The 15,130-nt window shown below is 36.8% G+C and overlaps 1 long non-coding RNA gene across 2 annotated transcripts in view; it reads right to left on the bottom strand.

Annotated features, from left to right (window-relative positions):
- Positions 1-15,022, bottom strand: part of LOC131423278 (uncharacterized) — a 28,735-nt gene extending 13,713 nt beyond the window's left edge. For both annotated transcript variants that reach the window (XR_009224626.1, XR_009224625.1), the window contains exons 1-2: positions 14,886-15,022; positions 11,774-11,888 (exon numbers count right to left, since the gene is read on the bottom strand). This is a non-coding gene — a long non-coding RNA (uncharacterized LOC131423278). The remainder of the gene's footprint in view (positions 1-11,773; positions 11,889-14,885) is intronic.
- Between the last annotated feature and the right edge of the window lie 108 nt (positions 15,023-15,130).

Below are 15,130 nucleotides of genomic sequence, written 5' to 3'. Positions count from 1 at the left end.
AAAAACTAACTTAAGATACGCACATGTACTCTCTTAACTCAGTGGTCCTTTGAAATAAACACAGATTGAGTATCCCTTTTCCAACATGCTTGGGACTAGAAGTATTTCAGAGTTTAGATTTCTTTTTTGAATATTTGTAGCCAAAAATATGAAATCCAAAATGCTACAAAATACAAAACTTTTTGAGCATCATTACTATATCATTTTGAATTTCAAAATTCTAGATAAAGAGTATTCAACCTGGATCTGAGGTAGCTCAGTGGTAGATGGCTTGCCTACCATGTTTGAAGCCCTGGGTTCAATTTTCAGTACTGCAAAACAAAACAAAACAAAAAAACAGATGTTCAATCTGTACTATTAACCCCATCCATTCTTACAGATATGAAAATTGTGGCATAGAGTCATTAAATAACTTACTAGAGTCACACAGCTATGTGTAATGCCTTTCACTAAGCACTACCAGCACAGAAAAAAATAACCACTGCTTTTAAATAATTCAAAAGCTGACCAGAGAGACAGGTACACAAATGAATACACAGGTACACAAATTTACTGGTAAGTTTTTATGACAATAAATAAATAAATCAGTACATCGGGAACTGTAACATATATGAGAGTCTTATAGGAGGAAAAGTAATTTGAAAAGTCTCTATTGGAAGACAAAAACACTGAGATAGGATAAATTAGCTTCATAGCAAATACAACAATACAGGCAAGATGCAGTGAGGAAGGTAAGGATGGTGGATGCAGTGAGAAGGGGCAGAATAGAGGCTCACAAGAAGAAGGATAGTGACAAGCTTAAAGTAAGAACTTAGTAGGAGGAAAATAAGTTCATTTTAAGGTATACTGAGTTGAAGATGAACTACTCTATTTCTGGAAAAATAATCCTTAATATAGTAAGATTCAGAAATTAGACTTTTTAAATTTCTAACATCCAAGACTTGAGTTGTATATAAAGAATTTTAAAATACTTTAATTAGGCTCTATGCCATTTTCTATAGTTTTATTCTCTCCTCATTCCCTGCTAGTATCTATTATCAATTCTTATTTGCATCAGACTTTTCATGGAAATGAGATGTGATTATAAAGAAATGAAGCTGAAGTTTAAACATATAAGAATGTATGTATCCACAACTGATTCAAAAAAATGCCTTGTTGCTTTACATTTTTCTGGAACTTATGTTGAGTTGCTTTCAGAGTTGATCTACAGTCCAAATAAGAAAGCCAATCTCAGATGCTCCTTGATCTATAGTGGGGCTGTGCCCTGATAAACCCACTGCAGGCCAGATATATCTTGAATTCATTAAATCAAAACATCATAGCTTAGCAATACAGTAGCACTTTATAGTCAAAATTTGTAAACATCTTCAACCCCATCACACATTAACTTAGCTCTGATTTAACTTTTTGTTTTTTTCAAAAACAAAGTTTTTTCAAAAGTACATCTGTGCTCAAAAAAGAGAAAGGGAGGGCTGGGGATATAGCTCAGCTGATAGAGTGCTTTCCTCATATGCACAAGGCCCTGGGTTCAATGCCCTGCACAAGAGAGAGAGAGAGAGAGAGAGAGAGAGAGAGAGAGAGAGAGAGAGAGAGAGAGAAGAGGAGAGGAGAGGAGAGGAGAGGAGAGGAGGAGGAGGAGGAGGAGGAGGAGGAGGAGGAGAGAAAGGGGCTATAGATGCAGCTTAGTGATAAAGTGCCTGCTCAGCATGCACTAGGCCCTAGGTTCTATCTTCAGTAACACACATGTATGCACACATGCATGCAAATTAAAAAAAAAATAGAATAAAAGGAAGGTCCAGCAGTTAAGTAACTTGATCAGAGTTATAAAGTCAACACATTACAGAATTGAACTTTAAAAACTTACAATTTTCCTACTGTACCATGCTACTTCTGATAAAATAAAAATGCTATTTCCCAATGAATGGAAAAGTTATTAAATAGTAACATTACTATGAAATCCCATACTATATGCCTATAACTTTAATATTCTTTTAATTTTGTTTCCCTGCCATTTTTTGTACTGATTAACTCAGGAAAATATTGAGGGAAATGTGAACAACCTATCATGAAAATCTATCATTTTAAGTTAAACCTACCTTAGAAAAATGGAATATCAGAAAGAGAAATGTCTTTGGATCATCAGGCTTGCCTTCCTTTGATTACAATACCATAATGTGGCTTCAGTATGTTATAATACAGGATAACCAGCAAACAGTATTTCTTTTCCCTTATACAATACCTTTGAATGATGGCTATTGTGATTTGCCACTGGAGACTTTATTCATGCACTATTAGTTGAACACAGTAAGTTTTACTTATTCCTCCTTTTCACTTATTCTACTCATTCACCCCTGAAGCATTTATATATATCAGACTCTTATACTATCTTAAACTGGGTTTGAAGTCTAATGGTTTGAATTATTTAAAAGAAAAACATTTCCACTTGTCCTGCCAAGTACGTTGATCAATGTTCACTTAAGTGATGTGATCATCTCCTCTCATTTTGTAAGCTCTACACTCTCTCTGCAGGTGACTAAGCAGTCTGCAATCTTCCTTCCTTTAATTGAATAACTTTCAGTCTTGTGTCTTATCCTTCCGGTTTTTACAAAATCATGCAATCATTTTCTCCTGTGAATATGATTTCATGGCTAGAGTCTTCCTTTAGCATAGCCCTCTCTAAAACTCTCTAGATCTGCTTCCCATACATTGTTCCATTGTGAGCCTTTACCTACTCTTGTGTTCTAAAAGGCTGGCTACTCCAGAATGGTTGTCTTTTTTTCCTGCTTGCAGTCTTGCTTTTTCCTCTTCCTGGATTGACCTTCTGGTACTGTCCACACATCCCTCTGTTTGTTCTCCCACCTCTAGACCTGCATGGCACTTTTGGTAATGTTACTGCCCAACACAGTAAGCACAGCTAATGTTTATTAAGCACCAGCTATGTGTTGTATCTATAACTTTCCATCCTCAATCCTGCCTGTCACCTATAGGCCTAGGTGACATACCTCTCATTCCCTATAAAGTCTGTCCCCTATAGGCATCACACAGTACCTAACACAGTGCCTGGCATGTGGCAGGTGTTTAAGAATTATAAGCCATTATTATTATGATATGAAAAAAAAGCACCTTATAATTTACTCACCTTTGACCCCATACCTGGCACAAAGGTTGGTTCATTCAGTGTGTGCTTATAAATCTAACCAGTAAGGGCTGGGGTAGTGGCTCAGAGGTAGAGCATTCATCTAGCATGTAGGCCATGGGTTCTATCCTCAGCACCACATAAAACAATAAATAAATGATAAAATAAAGGTATTGTGTCCACTACAACTAAAAAATAAATTTAAAAAAATAACTAACCAGTAAAGAGAACCATTGTTGAAAGGCTATAAGACTCTTAGGAAACTAATTGTGCAGCTTGCTATGAGCTGGTAAAACTAATTCCACAGAATCTGGACAAGAAAAGTTCATAGTTAACAGATATGGAGCTATGTTGCCCAAGAACATGGCCTCCAAATCTAGAAGATTACACAGTACCAGACTGAGGAAGCTCTTTTTGGTTAGTGACTATAGAGGCTGAGTTTAGATTGGATCACTCTGGACACAGGCCAAAATCAGTTTGCTCCTTAGATAAAAGAGCATTCTGGTGATGGAGGGGTGCCCGATTCTCAGAGAATTGAAGCCTACAACTTCAGCACTCATAGAGACCCAAAAGTGAGGCTCTGGGGCTCTGGGATTTAGCAGTGGCAATCTAGGAAGCAGTCTGTGTTACAAAGTCTAGTAAGAGATAGCAGGGTTCAGTATCCAGGGTGAGGCTTTAACAATGCTAAATTTAAAAGGGGCTGGGATATCAGAAAGAGATTTGGATTTAAAGAAACAAAATAGAGTTTCAGTTATTGAACTGTTTTGTTGTTTCAAACATGGTAGACTAGTTATTAGATCTGGAATATTAATTTAGACAGGGTCAGTAACAAGGTTGAGATCTGAAGCAGGACTTAGATTCTGGGACTACGGGCAGGACTAACTGGTTAGTGCTCAAGGTAGGGTTGAACTTGCTGGCATAAGGTCTTTGGTAGGGCATAGAATCTGGCAAGTTATTACGATATGTAAACCATCTATGTGATCATAAGCACATAGTATGGCCTCTCAGAATACAGTGTAAAGGATTTCAGGGTGCCAATTATCCAATGTAAAGTACCAAGTGTAAGTATATTTGGTCTAGTTTTAAAAATATCTCATTCTATCTATATACTTGATTCACCCCTAGGCTATGTACCTTCTTGGCCTCCTGACCTCCGTGCAATGTTTTGGTCTTATAACTGAGCCCCAATATAAGTACTTCTAAGTTGAAATTGTTTTTTTGCAACCATGAAATAGTTGTTTTATACCAATTCTGGAACTGGAACTCTCACCAGCTGGTCCCAGAATCTAGGGTTCACACACTCTTGTAATAAAGTGATCCTTTTCCATTAAACCCAACCAAACCAGACATACTTAAAATAATAATATAAATAAAATTATTAATAATAATCATCTTCCTATTATTTAGTTCTTCAGTAAGATCACCCTTTTGATGTTTCCTCTTCTTCAGATACCAACTGTCTTTTTATTGTTCTATGGTCTGTTTATGACCCTTTGGAATTGATATTCTGTACTTTTCTTGGTTCATGATATAGCAATACACACAAACCACGGCCTCTCTAGTTCAAGTACCCATCTTATAATTAACTTTCTTCTACAATACTCCCACCAAGTGGTCATCTGGACCAGACTTGAATACCCTGAAAAACTAAGAACTCATTGCCTGCAGACTGGCTAATTCATTTTTTTAAAAAAAATATATACTTATTTTAGTTGTAAATGGACCTTTATTTTATTTATATATGGTGTTGAGACTCAAACCCAGGGCCTCACACATGCTAGGCAGGTGATCTATCACTGAGCCACAATCCTAGCCCCTAGTTCATCTTTTGACATCATCTATTAGAAATAACTATATTGAACTGAAATGTGCCTCCTTTAGTTTTTACCATTGACTGGCTCCTCTCCTTCAGGTCATATGGAATAAATAATCTTATATGACCTTCTTCATAAGTGACAATATCCTCCTTAGGATATTCATTTGCTTTGTTTTGCTAGATAAATGGTCTTGATACCTTCAAGTCTTCTTGTTTTGGTAGATGTTCTCTCCAACATCATCTCTCCTTATTTTCATATGCAAGATAATACAGATACATGCATGCTCTGTATCTAATCCAGAGCTAGATAAACTTCAGGTGTGCACTGGTCAAAATAGAGCAGAGTAAAGGCAGTCATCTCCCTAATGTTTTGGATGTTATACTTCTCATAATGCCACTTAAGACAGTATGAGCTTTTTTAGACAGCCACAACACCTGTTGACTTGCATTGAGCTTATGGGCAACAAAATACTTCTAAATGCCACACACATTGCTATTAAGCCCATTGCACACAGATGCAATTGTTTTAGGGGGCAAAGGAGTTAGAAAGAAAGGTCTATTTATCACATTGATACTTTATGAAATTTGGGGCCCAAAAATTTAACCTGGGATTTTGCATGTCTGATGATACATAAGCCTATGTGCAGTTTTGCTAGCCCAAGTAACTACAGACAAATTATTGATAAGTTGTGAACTACATTTCAGCTTAGTTAGCTTTGCTTTATTTCATGGTCTCAAATACATGTTTCAAATACATGCTATTTATCACTTGAAGAACTGGTGGAAAGACTATAAATGATTCAATGCAAAGCCATTATCGCTATGGGAAAAGTAACTCAAAGACAAGCATCCAGTACATTAAGGATGGCATATGTATAATTTTCCATGGAAGAATTATATCCAAATGCCTTTTTCTCAACTAAAAATAATACCGAGAGACTATAAAGATTTTCAGATTTTTCAACTTGTTTGATTCTTTCCAATCAAAAAAAGAGGGGTAGGTATTATTATCCTCATTTTTAGATAAAGAAATTGAGACCCAGAAAAACTGTAATTTGTCTATGGTTATGCAGCTTAAAATGGGTGTAATGAAGGCTAATCCCTAGCCCTTGGATATCCAGCCCAGTCCAGTTCTTACTGTTCCTGTGGCATTCTAATACAAGTCAGTCTTGGCCAGTCCTTGGCCTTTAAATACTAATAGAAAGGTTCTTCTCTAGGTGTTAGGCAACATGGGCTATTCTTGCCCTTACTATCCAGATTTTTTAAAAAGGCCTCACATTCTACCATTCATAAAATCATAGATTTATGAGAAAATTTAATACCTTTAATTTAATGATTAAAAGAGATATCAAATAACTTACTTGAAGATGCAGTTATCTAATAGTAAAACTAGGGTTAGAACCTATATTTATATATCTAGTCCAATGTTCTTTCTCTTAGACTACTATTTCTTAAAATACAAGCAGGTAGTTGTTTCTATAGCAAGAGCATTTCTGAAAACCAAAAATCTCTGTAACTCAGGAATGTCATGGTTAAAGATCCCACCAAACTCCTCATCCAAGACAAGGAAGCTAATCAAAAAGGGTTAAACTATGAGATACTGAATCAGCAACTTCCCGGTAAACACTGTTGTACTACATGAAGCAGCCCAAGCATGTGGACCCCACTCCACAATATCTCTTATTGTTAAAACCACTCATGGACTTAAGATTACTTGTGTTATAGATATCCAGGGTGCAAAGACAGCTGAGAGTCTTGTTGAAAGGAAAGGATTATAAATCTGCCACATCTAAGAGTAGTCTTTTTAAAAGCAGGCTAAATAAACTTCTGAGTTAATATATGTAAAAAGGATCTGGCAAATGACTACATAAACATTTACATATACTGATATGGTATTCAATTGATTCAACTGCCACATATTGAGCACCAGTGAGATGCAAAGCACTGTAGATTCAAAGACGTGCTGTACTTCTATTCTTAAGAAACTCGACAGATTGAATATTAACTGCACAGAGTGCTTTGGCAACACAGAGGTGGAAACCTGAGCATTTCTTACAGAACCAGGAAGGCTTTACTGAAGAAAAGACACTGGAATCTTAAGGTTTGATTAGGAAATATCTAGGTAAAGAAGGAGCTGAGTAAAGATAGAGGTTTGGAGTGTTCATCAACCGGAAGTAATTTGACAATTCTGGAGCCCAAAGTATGGGGTGAGGAAGAGGCACAGCATAAGATGAGCCAAACAAGAGGGCCTTATGCCATGTCATGTTCAACTTTTGCCTAAACTATCAGATCATCATGGGAACTAAGGTCAAGGGTGAATTCGAAGTTGAAAGGCTGGAAGACTGAGTTCATTGAAGTACTCTATGAAATGATGAGAGCCTGTACAAGGACAGTAGCAGCTGGAATGCATAAGATGCATCAGACATACAAAATTCCAGGGAAAAATAGGCTTTGAATGATGTTATCTGTGGGATGAGAGGGTCTCCTGACTTAAATATTTCTCTCAGGGCCGTTTCTCATGCCTGACATTTCAGCATCAGTGGTTCTTCCTGTAAGATCTTTAAGAGTCTCCTACTAAATAAAATGGAGTTGGTCCATGCATTTTAGTGTAGATCATCTAACACTAGGAAAGATTATGGATGTTTATTGATATAGTTAACAATAGTGCATTTCAAAATTCAGAATAACCAAAAGAGAGGATTTTCAATATTCACACCACAAAGAAATGGTAAATATTTGAGATGATGGATATATTCGATCACTACAGAATACATATTATTGAAGCATCTCATTGTACCTCATGAATATATGCTTATTCTTTGTCAATTAAAAATAAAACCTTGGGGCTGGGGTTGTGGCTCAGCGGTAGAGCATTTGCCTAGTGCGTCAGGGTCCTGGGTTCGATCCTTAGCACCACATAAAAATAAATAAATAAATAAGGGTATTGTGTCCAATTACAAAAAACTAAAAAATTTAAAAAATAAAATAAAACCTTAAGAATATTTTTTTAAAGAAAAAGTAAGTTTACTGAGAGTAAAGAAGGTTTTGTGGGGCTTATCATGAGAAAAGAAACAAGAGACCCAACGCAAAAACAGTGAACAAATAGTTCATACTGCTAAAAGGGAGACAAAGAAACTCACATGTCACAGTTATCCCTGGTCTAGCCTGCTCTGCTACAAATGCATTCTCAGTAAGCTTGGGTGCTCTATTCCAAAACATTTTCATGTGAGACACTTAAGTCTACATAAAGACAATAATAACAACAATGAAATAGACCATGGCAGTGAAAGAACAGTGGTTTCTGACCTCAGAAACACCACACAGGAACAAATTAGCCCAGAAATTGGGCCTTAGTTGCTTAGAAATTGGATCACCTCAGATCTTCTTCCCCGTGACTCTAAGTGAAATATTGGCTCTTACATTTTCATTTCCAGTAACTGTCATGTTTAACTAGGAAATCTGACAAATACTAAGAACTCCTGACCCTTCCCTCACAGTATTATTGAGAGGATCAAATAGGACAAGAAGATGCAAAATCTTTGTAAGCTGGCTCACAGGAGAAAAGAGGATAGGTGACATCTCTGTCATGGTGGATTGCTCATCAATAATCATCACAAAATTTTAGTCCTTCAAATGCTAATGAGCAAAACCCACAGAACCTTAAATATCTTTCCCAAGGATTAAAATTAACACATTGTAAATTTAAAAGTAACACCTAAAAGCCAGACAATAATACACTTTTTAACAAATTAGCTTTTTCCATAGAATCAGCCTCTATATTGAAACTCTTTTTGTCACAAATAAACATATAAGTAGAGGAATTTATATATGACTAGATTGTCAGAATTACTTTTTTCTAAGAATTAGGCAAAGCCTTAGATAATCTGTATCTACTGTCTTCCCAGTCCTCTCCCCACCCATGCCTTTCTTACCTGAGGAAAATTGAGGTTACAGTAAAATACAGACTGAACTGCAGGTTTCTGGACTCCTAATACAAAGCTTTTTTTTAATCTATAAAACAATGTTTTAAAATACTTCAAACATAAACAAAAGCATAGGAAAAAGCAAACATGCAGATTTTTAATTTTAATATTGTCATGATTTAGATCTCTTTAAAAATAATTAAAACATTGTATATCAGTTGGGCATAATGGTGTGTGTGTATATATATATATATATATATATAGTCCTTGCTGCTTGGGAGACTGAGGCAGAAAGATCATTTGAGCCTATGAGTTTGAGATCAACCTTGACAACATAACAAGACTCCATCTCAAAAACAAAACAAAACAAAAACACACACAGTATAACATCAGATGATCCTCATACTGCTATCCCATTCCTTTTCCTCCCTCTCCAGATATAACCAGCATGTTGAGATTGGATATGGTCTATCTTTCCTGCACATATTTTTATATTTTTACCAAATTATGGACTACACATATGTATATATATGTATAATTTTACCAAATTATGGACTACACCAATGTTGTCACAAAGTTGTTCTTCAAAGCAAGGAAGAATCCCTCACTGTAGTATAATTGCATACAGTTATAACTTTAGGGTTTTGGCTGAATATATGAGAAAGCAAGTAGGCAGAATCTGAAGTCCTTTTAAATGATTATCATACAGGGATCTAGTGAGGTATTCTGTTATCATTCAGAGTGAAAAACAAAATAGGCAAATAAAATATTTTTAATATAACTTTTTTTATTCTCATGTTTTATATTTGTGAAACACTGGTTTATAATGACCTAATGTGAATGAAATGTCACTGAACAATCTTTGATGGATTAAGCAATTTAGCTGGTAATAATAGTTTCTGTTCCTGCTTGAATATCCTGCTCAAATGTCACCACCTTAATAAATTTGTCCTTTTACAAAATATTAATTTGTACTTTATATGAATTTGTCCTTGATCCCATCAAAATTAATTCCTTCAACAATCAATTATTTAGTGCCAAAGTGCTATAGATACAGAAGTATATCAGACCCAGTTCCAGATAATTACCATACAATAGTGTTTGATTAAATATAATTAATGAAATACAATAGTGTTTTACAAATGTATTAAGAGAGGTTATCTATAAAGGGCCAATTTTTCTGGGTCAGGTAGGGAAGACTTTACACAGGAGGTGATGTTTCACCTGTATCTTGGAAAATGAGTAACAGCTACAAAAATGGAGGATGGAGGTGATTCCAGGTAGGGAGATGCTGAATGAGAGGGTACAAAGGCTGACAAGACATTAGCTTTAGACAATTAAGCACGGAGGTGGAGAGACAAGTTAGAAGACTGGCAATGATCAAAGCAAAAGATGACATAATTGCAGGTATGAGGTAGGAGGAGGAAGGATTTGAACAAAATCCAGGAGATAAATTTAACACAATTTGATTGTATGGGGAAAGAAAGAACATAGAGGAGATTCAGGTGACTCCCAAAGGCTTGGAACTTGAATGGATGAGGAAGCCATTTCTGAAAGAAGGAATACAGTACAAAAGATAAAAGAAGTCTGGAGAAGGGGTTTCAAGTTCAGCTTGAGGCATTTTGATTTGGCAGTGAAGCCTCTTCCATGAGACCTTTCTAGGCTGGAAATGACCCTTCCTTTATGTTCCCATAGTATATTGTATATTTTCTTATATCACATTGTTTAAATCTGCTTTGTTTACAAATACAGTAGGTATCCTCAGAAGACTGATCCTGGAATCAGTATCCGAGGATACCAAAATCTGGGCTGCTCAAGTTCCTTATATAAAATGGTGTAGTATTGGGCTGGGGTTGTGGCTCAATGGTAGGGTGCTTGCCTAGCATGCATGTATGAGGTACTAGGTTCAATCCCCAGTACCACATTAAAAAAAAAAAAAAACTAAATAAACAAAATAAAGTATTGTGTCCATCTACAACTAAAAAAACAGCTAAAACAGCTCCCATATGCTTTAATTTTCAAAAATTTCATGGTGTATTTTATTTAGCTGAATGTACCCCAAATATTATCATTCCAATATGTTGTCAATATAAAAGTCATTATCAAGATTGTTTACATTTTTTCTTTTGTAAGTTCTTTTTACATTCTTTCTTAAGTCTTTGATATGCAGTGTGTATCTTATGGTTACAGCATATGTCAATTTGGACTAGTCCTTAAAATGGACTTAATAGCAATATGTGGTTAGTGGTTACTATATTGGACAAAATAGCTTAAAGCATGCAGCATAAGGGAGTCAACATCTACTTTGCAATATATTTTAAAATATTCTACTTAGGACCACTGGCAAAAATTGAAGTACAATGGGTATGTGCTGGTTTCTCCAGGAAATCCACTGATACAAACAAAAGAACAACAATAACAATAAAAAGGTTAGACAAATTCATGTACAAACAAGGAAATAATTACAACCTCCAAAACTTAGCTTGAAAAGAAGTATGGCTCTCCAGATCTGGAACAAGGTTAGTGAATAGAAAGCATGTTGGCAGTTCCTCAGAGGTTCATTTACTTAGAACAATATCTCCAATACACTTTAAATCATTTCAAGATAACTTGTAATACCTAATCCAATAGAAATGATATATAAATAATTATTATACTCTATTGTTTAGGGAATAACAACAAGAAAAAAATGTACATATTCAGTACAGTTTCTTTTCTTTGTGTGTGTGTGTGTGTGTGTGTGTGTGTGTGTGGTATTGGGGATTGAACCCAGGATTACTTACCCACTGAGCCACATCCCCAACCCTTTTTGTAGTTTATTTTGAGACAGGCTCTTGCTAAGTTGCTTAGGGTCTCGCTAAATTGCTGAAACTGGGTTTGAATTCATGATCCTCTTACCTCCACCTCCTGAGCCACTGGAATTACAGGTATGTGCCATTGCATCCAGGAAGATAGACATAATTAAAAAAAATTTTTTTTGATCCAAGATTGGTTAAATCTGCAGTTGCAGAACCTGCAAATATGGAGGGAAAACTGTATTTACAAGTTTGTCTCTACTTTAAATCTTGAAGAAAAGGTACCTCTTGAATAAGAAGTACTATCTTTATATTACTCTGATGACAATGCCTTACTTGCAGAAAAATCCTCCAAGTTTGCTTTTTTTAAAAAAAAAAATTTTTTAAGTACTGGGGATTTAACCCGGGGGTACCTAACCATTGAGCAACATCCCCAGTCCTATTTATTTATTTAGAGATAGGGTTTCAGTAAATTGTTTAGGGTCTCACTAAGTTGCTGAGACTAGCTTTGAACTTGCGAGCCTCCTGCCTCAGTCCCCCAAGTTGCTGGGATGCCCAGCCTGAGTTTGCATTCTTGAAAAGGCAGCTCCCTTCATCAGACACTGGAAACTGTCAGCTAACATCAAAACAATGATCAAAATTAAACATCTCATTTTTTTACAAGGGTAGAACCAAGGCACGTTGTTTAGGAATTACAACTGTTCCCAAACATTTTTTTGTATCTCAATAGCTCATGGGTATTTCCTTTAAAACTCAGTATATTTCTGTTGATCCTAAATCTCTATCTTATCTCCCCCCATACTTTGCTTCCTTAATCTTAAGACTTGCTGAGTGGCGAAGATCCATCTTCTATGGCTGCTTCAGGCTAACAAGGGGCAATGACCCTGCCTAGTCATCAAGTCTCATCTTGCCTGATGTGGGGGCCTATAATCTCAGCAGCTCAGGAGGCTGAGGCAGGAGGCTTTCAAGTTCAAGGCCAGCCTCACCAGTTTAGTGAGGCTCTAAGCGACTTAGAAAATCCCTGTTGCAAAATAAAAAATAAAAAGGGCTGGGGATGTATCTTGGTGATAAATTGGTAAATTGCCCCTGGGTTATATTCCCCAGGACAATCAAACAAACAAAAAACTTAAGTCTCAAGTTGTGGAGTTGTTTCTTGTGTGTGTGTGTGTGTGTGTTGTGTGTGTGTGTGAGTGTGTGTGTGTGTGTGTGTGTATGTATGGTGTTGAGGATCAAACTCAGAAGAGCTCTAACACTGGGGTACACCCTAACCCTTTTTTCATTAGTTCATTATAGATATATATAATTTTGGGGTTCATTTTAACATAATTATACAAGCATAGAATATAATTTACTCTAGTTCAATCCCCAGTACTTCTTTCCCTCCCCTTCTCCCTCCCTGTTCCCTTTCCTCTACTGATATTTCTTCTATTTATTTATAGTTTCTTTTTTAGCATTAGTACATTATCAATATACATAAAAGTGAAATTCACTGTGATATATTCATATAAGTACATAGGAAAATTTAGTTAGATTCATTCCACAGTTCTTCTCTTTTCCCATCTCTCATCCCTCCCCCTCAATCCATTTTCTCTATTCCACTGACCTCTCTTCTATTTTCATGAGATTCTCCTATTCTCCCCCTTATTTTGGTCTAGCTTCTACATATGAGAGAAAACATTCAATGCCTGACTTTTTGAGTCTGGCTTACTTCACTTGTATAATGTTCTCTAGTTCCATCCATTTACAAGCAAATGACATAATTTCATTCTTCTTTATGGTTGAGTAAAATGCCATTATGTATACTACATTTTTTTCATTTTTAAAAAATATTTTAAATCTACATTTTTTTACCTTACTTATTATTTATTTTTATGTGGTTCTGAGAATCAAACCCAGTGCCTCACACATGAGAGGCAAGTGCTCTACCACTGAGCCACAACACCAGCTCCACATTTTCTTTATTAATTCATCTGTTGTTGAGCACCTAGCCTGGTTCCATAGCTTGGCTACTGGTGAATTATACTGCTATAAACATTGATGTGGCTATATCTCTATAGTATGCAGATTTTAGATCTCTTAGATATATACCAAGGAGTGGGATAGCTGGGTCATGTGGTAGTTTTATTCCAGTTTTTTAAAAATATTTTTTTAGTTGTAGATAGACACAATATCTTTATTTTTATGTATTTATTTAATGTGGTGCTGAGGATTAAACCCAGGGCCTCATGAGTTTGAGGCAAGTGCTCTACTACTGAGCTACAACCCCAGCCCTTATTCCCAGTTTTTTTTTTTTTTTTTTAAGGAATCTCCATACTGCTTTCCAGAGTGGCTGCACTAATTTGCACTCCCACCAACATGTATGAGTGTACCTTTTCCCCTACATCCTCACAAATAATAAATAGTTATTATTTGTATTCTTTCTTAATTTTTTTTTAGTTGTAGTTGGACTCAATACCTTTATTTTTTTATTTTTATGTGGTGCTAAGGATAGAACCCAACACATTGCCTGTGCTAGGCGAGTGCTCTACTGCTGAGCCACAACCCCAGGCCCTTATTTGTATTTTTGATAATCACCATTCTGACTGGAGTGAGATGAAATTTTAATGTAGTTTTGATTTGCATTCCCTGATTGCTAGAAACCCCCAACCCTTATCTTAAACAATTCTGCAAGGTAGTCATTGCTTTCCTATTTTCAGACAAACCAGCAGAAGCCCCAAGTGACTGAAAAACTTTCCTGAGGTCACATGGTTTCCAAGTGGTTAAACCAGGGTTTAAGCAGACTGGTTTCATCACCATGGTGCCTGCCAGAGGGAAGCTGGCTTTGATGTCCTAATTAAAAGAGCTGAGAAGAGGACTATTTCCTGGCTCACGCTTACCATCTTAGCTGAAGTCTAAAGCACCTCACCGGTGCAAAGTACCCACACTTGCACACTACTGCAGAAAGTGGAGCTGAAGGGGAATCCAGCGTCCAGAGAGGGTGTCCTGCCCAGGGACCCCTCATTTTACAGTACTGACTCCACTAAGGTATGTGTGATCGCAGGTTTCTATTGCCCATCACTTGACCTTTGGCGCAAACGAAGTCGCAATGCCCAGTTAGTTACGGCCAGGACTCCCAAGACTCTGGGCCTAGGGAGTTAGAAATCCTCAGACACGAAGGGCTTCATAAGACAGAGTTGCTACCTCCTAACCCTGGGGCACTAAAATTAATCCTGTACCTTTCTCGGCAGTCCGGTGCGGTGGGACCGCCCAGCTTGCTACACCATTCTGCGGAACGAAAACCAAAGTAGAGGCAGGAACAAGCCCCAGCGAAGATCTGAGAGTCGACCTGACCGTTTACTTCAGACCCGCGCCTTAGCCCCCAGGAGACCGCGTCTAGGTCTCGCTCACTGCTTCTCCAGAGCCACTCCCCAACACCGTGGGGCAGGTGAGAGAGGTACCTGAGGGCGAGGAAGGGTAAGAA

This window comes from Marmota monax, unplaced genomic scaffold (assembly GCF_021218885.2).
Source record: "Marmota monax isolate L192 unplaced genomic scaffold, Marmota_monax_Labrador192_F-V1.1 WCK01_AAM20220418_F8-fsc00157, whole genome shotgun sequence".
Lineage (NCBI taxonomy): Eukaryota > Metazoa > Chordata > Mammalia > Rodentia > Sciuridae > Marmota > Marmota monax.
This window is presented reverse-complemented; position numbering and strand designations above follow the sequence as displayed.